Source organism: Oncorhynchus keta, chromosome 4, assembly GCF_023373465.1.
Source record: "Oncorhynchus keta strain PuntledgeMale-10-30-2019 chromosome 4, Oket_V2, whole genome shotgun sequence".
NCBI classification, from domain to species: Eukaryota; Metazoa; Chordata; class Actinopteri; order Salmoniformes; family Salmonidae; genus Oncorhynchus; species Oncorhynchus keta.
The window spans coordinates 40,087,841-40,095,530 of record NC_068424.1 but is presented as its reverse complement, the minus strand read 5'-3'; positions in this window follow the sequence as shown (position 1 = coordinate 40,095,530).

Below are 7,690 nucleotides of genomic sequence, written 5' to 3'. Positions count from 1 at the left end.
TATTATTATTATTACAGGCTTCACTTCAAGTGCAGTTCAGGGCTGTGGTTAAGTTAACTAGGGATGTGTCCCAAATGGCACAATATTCCCTATATAGTGTACTACATAGGACTCTGGTCAAAAGTAGTGCGCTGGGGATTAGGGTGCCATTTGGGATGAAGGACATAGAACAATCCAGGCAAGGACTGGGGTGACACTGGTCACAATAATGAGCACCTGCAAGATCTGTCACAGATTAATTTTCCAAAATAGAAAATAGTAAAAACGCGTCTAACAAGAAGAGAACATTATATTACCACATACTCCTGTTTTAAAGCCGTGGTAATTTTCCTATAATCTGCTGTGTTTTGTAGGGTCAGGGAGTTAGAAGGGGGTCAAATGTTGCTCTGAGACAGATTCAGACTGAGTGACTTATGATGAACAAGACTTGATGACCTGTCATATAACCTTTTCCGGGGAACAATTTACTGCAAACATGCTATTTTGTAGAGTGGCCCCACAGCACAGTATCTCAGGGCACAGCGAATAGGGTTATCTTTTTTTTGTTAACTTTACTACCTCACGTTGCAGCTCTATTTTATCATTAGATATAAACTAGGTATAAACAGGATTTGGGTCATTCTTAAATAATCACCCAGTTTATTGACTGTTTGGACAGGCAGTATCACAAGTGAGTAGCGAAAACAGAAACCACAATAGTGCTTTTGGATCTTGGTTCTGTGAGGATGGGCTGATAGGTGAGGCAGACAAAACAGGGGTGCCAAAGAAAAATGCACTTCACTGACAAACCCAGGTTGAGGAGCATCTCATTGTGTCTGTGCGCGTATGTGTATTTCAATTCATGGCTGCTGCTTATTCAGATGGTTTCAAATGGTTTGTTATGAGGGTAATATAGATGGATATGCAAACGTTGTGTCAACGTCAGTGAATTGGTTAATTGGCTCAACATCTATAACCGTTCTGTTTTCAGTGGACTTCAAATATATAAAATATAAGCAATGAAGTCCATTATATCTACACGAAACTAGTCTCACAGTAAGAATAACAAAACCCGATATTGTTGAAACTGTTTACTCCGTAACAATTAATATCATCACTAGGGCTTCTTATGGATGTAAACCTGCAATTTTGGTTTTCAAAAGTTGAGTATATATTTCAAGTTGTTGGTGCCAATGGTTTCTTTGGAGCAGGCGGTTGCTTGTCAAACATAGACGTAAAACAACCGTTATGAATACATAGATTCATGGAATGAAAGATCTTGAATCTGTATGTATTAAAACCCATTTTTGTTTATTTTGCTATCTGGTGGCACTGGCAAAACCCCACCAATACCTCTTGCTAAATATAATGTACAACTTTTTATTTTAAAAGTGGGTTTGGATTTGTACTAGTATTGGTTAACCTCAAAACATATCTTTTAGAAAATTTGAAGTTGAATATTTCCAGCCGTTGCTAATGATTGGATGTCCACACTGTCATCTACAGAACTATATTTATATCTACAGAACTATATTTATATCTACAGAACTATATTTATATCTACAGAACTATATTTATATCTACAGAACTATAAGTCCACAAGCTGTCATAAAAAAATAATCTTAATTTTACCATGTTTTTATCATACCAGGTTTTACATGAAATCAGCAGGTTTGTCAGATATTTGTAGATCTATATAAATGTCCATGCAGTGTAGGGCAAAACAGACATTATGTTTATATCAGCATGATTTGTTCATCATAGAACATACCACAAGCAACATTCTGTTTTCATATTTGGGCTATCAGGAGTAAATATTTATGCTACAAATTATAAAGGATAATGTTAGAAATATACTACTGTGAACAGATCCAATTACTGAGTCAATTTGTTTGTCATTTAGGTTTTTTGAAGCTAGGATGACACTTGTAGCTACAAAGTAATATTGGACAGATGTCACCAGCTGCTGGACTGCTGTTGTGACCATTGGCAGGATCTGTCCTCTATCGGGTCTGTCCCCTATCGTGCGTCCTGATAGGTTCATCCGAGGTCGAGTTGGCTCCAACCCCACCTATTTACCAGTTCAGTCCTTCTATTATCCCTCAGCGTACTGAACTAACCAAGCACCACTCTGTCAGACCAGCCCTTTTGCCTCTCACCATACCCCCTTACCCCCCTTTAACCACCCCTCTTTCTCTCGCCCCTGCTCTCCGTGCTTGGCGCAATTTGACTTGTGTTTTAAAATCTCCTCTGGAAGACATCAGGGCCTCCTTGTTCCTCCGCCTGTCTGTTGCTCGGTCTATCTCAGGATGAACAGACAGAGAGAGGCACTGCCATGTGCTGGGCTTGGAGTGGGGTGAGAAAAGAGGCAGAGAAAGGGGGAGGAGAGGAGGAGAGAGGAGAGGAAAGGTGAATGGAGAGGGGTTCTCCAAGTGGGGCAAGAAAAGAGGCAGAGAGAGCAGGAGCAGTGGAGGAGAGGAGGAAGGGGAGCGGGGGAGGCAGGCACTAGCATGCACAGAGAGAGGCAGAGAGAAGTGGAGGAGAGGAGGAGAGAGGATGAGGAAAGTAGAAGAGGAGAGGGGTTCTTAGGCGCTACTCCCTCCCCATCAGTGGTTGAGGAGGTGCTTTTTGAGTGCTTATGTTGCAGCCACTCCAACGCTGGCACCAAGCTCGCCATAGAGTGAGACGCAGACAGAGGGAAAAGAAACCAGTACAGGGATAGCAATGACTATCTGGAAATAATGACACATTAGTTAGGCAAGACAAGTCACATGAGAAAACAAGGGTTTCCTGTGAACAGACAAGAAATGTTCATAAACAGTAGTCTGTGTGTGTGTGTCCCAAATGGCACCCTATTCCCAATGTAGTGCACCATCAGGCCCTGGTCAAAGGTAGTGCACTACATAGGGAATAGTTTGCCATTTGGGACTCATCCTGTGTAAAGTCCAAAGGGGAAGTTCACTAGACAAGTCGTGTTAAGGGAGAATCCATCGGTACACTCACTGACTTTGAAGTGAGGAACTTGGAAATACAATTTGTTACTGAGTACAGTGTATTGCTGAATGCTGAAGGCCTATGAACACGGAGAGCTTTCCAATGCTAACTATGTAGCTAATCACAGAACACAGAGGACCAATCAGTCTGTCTGCAGGCTATGTGTGTGCCGCTCCGCTCCAGAGAGAAAGGGGGCTGGACCTGGCCATTGGACCTCTGCTGGTTGTGGGCATTTCCCATTTCCTGTACCAAACAGCAGGTTTCAGAGGGTGGTGGTGGTGTGTGGGTGCTCCCTGTCTTCTGGCTCTCCTGTCAGCCCCGGCCAACCCGGCCACAGTAGGAAGGGGCGACAGATAGCCTAGTGGTTAGAGCGTTGGGCCAGTAACCAAAGGGTTGCTAGATCGAGTCCCCGAACTGACAAGGTAAAAATCTGTCTTAACCCACTGTTTCTAGGCTGTCATTGTAAAAAAGAATGTGTTCTTGACTGACTTGCCTAGTTAAATAAAAAAGAAGCCCCCTGTTCTCCTCAGCCAAACCCAACCACCACTCCCTTTAAGGATCCCTCCACTCCTACAGACCCAACCTAACCCGCCGTATCAACATTTCTCTGAGAACACAACTGGTGCTGCCATTATTTCGCCACATGTCTCCTACAAGGCCAGATTGGCCAATTGCGTACAGGCAGAAATATGTGTCTTCTAACACATGAACATGGAAATAAAATAGACCATAATATGGTAAAAATACATGAATACAAACAACAGGTTGTCACGCCTGCTCCCGCTCTCCCTCTCTGGAGCTCGAGCTCAGCCGGATTGCCGGGCTCCCACGCCTCAGCCAGCTTGTCGGGCTTCTACACCTCAGCCAGCATGTCTGGCGCCCATGCCTCCGCCGGCCCGACAGGCTCGCCCAGGTGGGACTCAGGGTGGCACCCCTGGGGGGGGGGTCCTGTCATTCCTGCTCCACTAGAAGCTCTCAACCTGCTCCTGTCGATGAGAACGGGGCATGCTCTGTCCTCCTTTTCCTGTAGTCCACAATCATCTCCTTTGTCTTAATCATGTTGAGGGAGAGGTTGTTATCCTTGCACCACATGGCCAGGTCTGTGACCACCTCTCCATAGGCTGTCTCATCGTTGTCGGTGATCAGGCCTACCACTGTTGCGTTGTTGGCAAACTTAATGATGGTGTTGGAGTCATGCCTGGCCATGCAGTCATGGGTGAACAGGGAGTACAGGAGGAGACTGAGCACGCACCCCTGAGGGGCCCCGTGTTGAGGATCAGCATAGCAGATGTGTTGTTACCTACCCTTATCTCCTGGAGACGGCCCATCAGGAAGAATGCCATATGTGCACAAAGCTGTCATCAAGGCAAAGGGTGGCTACTTTGAAGAATCTAAAATCAAATTATTATCTTTTTTTTTTAAACACTTTTTGGTTTACTACATGATTACATATGTGTTATTTAATTGTTTTTATGTCTTCACTATATCTTCACTATAGAAAATAGTAAAAAATAAAGAAAAACCCTTGAATTAGTATGTCTGTTCCAAACTTTGACTGGTACTGTATGTAAACTCAGCAAAAAAAGAAACGTCCCTTTTCAGGACCCTGTCTTCCAAAGATAATTAGTAAAAATCCAAATAACTTCACAGATCTTCTTTGTAATATGAATATGCACCAGTGGAACGGTTGTTAACCTCTCTAGCGTCCCACCTGGCCAACATCCAGTGAGATTGCAGAGCGCCAAATTCAAATACAGAAATACTCATTATAAAAATTCAGATAACAAAAAATATTTTACATAGGTTTAAAGATGAACTTCTTGTGAATCCAACCACAGATTTAAAAAATGCTTTACGGCGAAAGCATACCTTATGAATTTTTGAGAACATAGCCCAGCAGACAAATCATAACAAACAGTAACCAGCCAAGTAGAAGAGTTACACAAGTCACAAATAGAGATACAATTAATCCCTTACCTTTGATGATCTTCATATGGTTGCACTCAGAAGACATACATTTACTCAATAAATGTTTCTTTTGTTCGAAAAAGTCTCTTTATATCCAAAAACCTTTGTTTTGTTCGCGCGTTTTCTTCAGTAATCCACAGGCTCAACCACAGTCAAAACAGGCAGACGAAAAATCCAAATTGTATCCGTAAAGTTCATAGAAACATGTCAAACGATGTTAATATTCAATCCTCAGGTTGTTTCTAGCCTAAATAATAGATAATATTTCAACCGGACAATAACGTTGTCAATATAAAAGGTAAACAAGAAAGGCACTCTCTCGGTCGCAGGCATGAAAAAGCTCTGTGACACGGCAGGGTCCACTCATTCAGTCTGCCCTTACTCCCTCATTTTTCAGAATACAAGCCTGAAAAATTTCTAAAGACTGTTGACATCTAGTGGAAGGCATAGGAACTGCAATTTGAGTCCTAAGTCAATGGAAACCGTAATGGCATTGAATAGAAAACTACAAAACCAAAAAACAACTTACTTCCTGAATGGATTTTTCTCAGGTTTTTGCCTGCCAAATCAGTTCTGTTATACTCACAGACACTATTTTAACAGTTTTGGAAACTTTAGAGTGTTTTCTATCCAATCTACCATATCATTTATTCTGGGCCCGAGTAGCAGGCAGTTTAATTTAGGCATGCTTTTCATCCAAAATTCTGAATGCTGCCCCCTACCCTAGAGATGTTTTAAGACACTAACAGCTTACAGACGGTAGGCAATTAAGGTCACAGTTATGAACACTTAGTAGAAAGGCCTCTTTAGTGTCCTGACTCTGAAAAACACCAAAAGAAAGATGCCCAGGGTCCCTGCTCATCTACTTGAACGTGCCTTAGGCATGCTGCAAGGAGGCATGAGGACTGCCTATGTCGCCAGGGCAATAAATTGCAATGTCCGTACTGTGAGACGACTAAGAAAGCACTACAGGGAGACAGGACGGACAGCTGATCATCCTCGCAGTGGCAGACCATGTGTAACAACACCTGCACAGGATTGGTACATCCGAACGTCACACCTGCGGGACAGGTATAGGATGGCAACAACAACTGCCAGGGGTACACCGCACAATTCCTCCATCAGTGCTCATACTGTCCATAATAGGCTGAGAGGGGTTGGACTGAGGGCTTGTAGGCCTGTTGTAAGGTAGGTCATTCACTAGACATCACTGGCAACAACATCGCCTATGGGCACAAACCCACCGTCACTGGACCAGACAGGACTGGCAAAAAGTGCTTCTCTCTACTGTTATTCTGACATTTCACATTCTTAAAAAAATAATCCTAACTGACCTAAAACAGAGAATTTTACCAGGATTAAATGTCAGGAATTGTGAAAAACTAAGGTGTACGTAAACCTCCGACTTCAACTGTCGTCTATTTCCCCTTCACAACACCACAGCGACTGTGCTAATTTCACTAAGGCAGTCTCGACCTCCATACCTCTAACATTAAACATGACAGTTTCAGGCTGAATAATGAAAAACTGGGTACAGAGGGGTCGACAAGTCTCTGGGGAACAGCACAGCGAAAGTTTAGGAAAATACAGGTGGACAGCTTTGCGGCGCCGTAACATAGTCAATGTGATCACACAGCCTCGGCCCCTCTACCTTGTTTTACCTCCACACGTCAGAGGAATTTCCACTACAACTAACGATGGACCTCTCCCCCTGAACTTTCCCCCCTTGCAATCATTTTCACATCACACAGGGGGCCTCTCTCCAACCTTAACCTGCACAGCCTTTACAGGCAATGCATACAGAGGCTGTGTCCAAAATTGAACCCTATTCCCTATAAAGTGCACTAGTTTTGACTAGGGCCAATAGGACCCTGGTAAAAAAAATAGTGCACTATTTATGGAATAGGGTGCCATTTGAGATGCAGCCCTAATGTATACATATGCCACCCAGCATTAATGACCTGGTGACTGGTCCATGCTATGGGTATTAGAGCGAGCCTCAGCTCAGTATGTTGTTATAATTCTCATCAGGGGTTTGTACACTCACTCCTAGACATGGGCTTGCTTCCCAAATGGCAGCTGTGCACTACTTCTGACCAGGGCCCATAGGGCTGCGGTCAAAAGTAGAACACTATGTAGGGAATCGGGTGCCATTTCGGACATTGCCATTCAGCGGTATGAAGGGCATCCCTTGTTCACTCCTCTCCTCTCCCCTACGTTCCCCAGGCTCTGTGTAATTGAGTAATACAGCTCAAGGTAACAGGGCCTGAAGACCTTTGCCTACAGACATGAGGTAATGTGTTGTTAATTAGCAGAAGAAAGAGACAGGGTGGGCAGAAGCCCTAGCCAGAACTGGAGCAGACTGGGGATGTGTCCCAAATGGCACCCTATTCGCTATATAGTGCTCTACTTTTGACCAGGGCTCCATTAAGGACACGGCCTGGTTGGAACTCTCCCTCCAGTCAAGAGCATTTAGCAGGGATGAGGATTAAAGAGAAGTAAAGCCTGCAAAGGTCAAGGGATGGTGATGGGCCGGATCCCAACATGAAAGCAGGGACAGAGCGGGATTGAACGGGCTACTATTGAGAAAGAGAGAGAGAGAGTGAGAGAGAGAGAGAGAGAGAGAGAGAGAGAGAGAGAGAGAGAGAGAGAGAGAGAGAGAGAGAGAGAGAGAGAGAGAGAGAGAGAGAGAGAGAGAGAGAGAGAGTGAGAGTGAGAGTGAGAGTGAGAGTGAGAGTGAGAGAGAGAG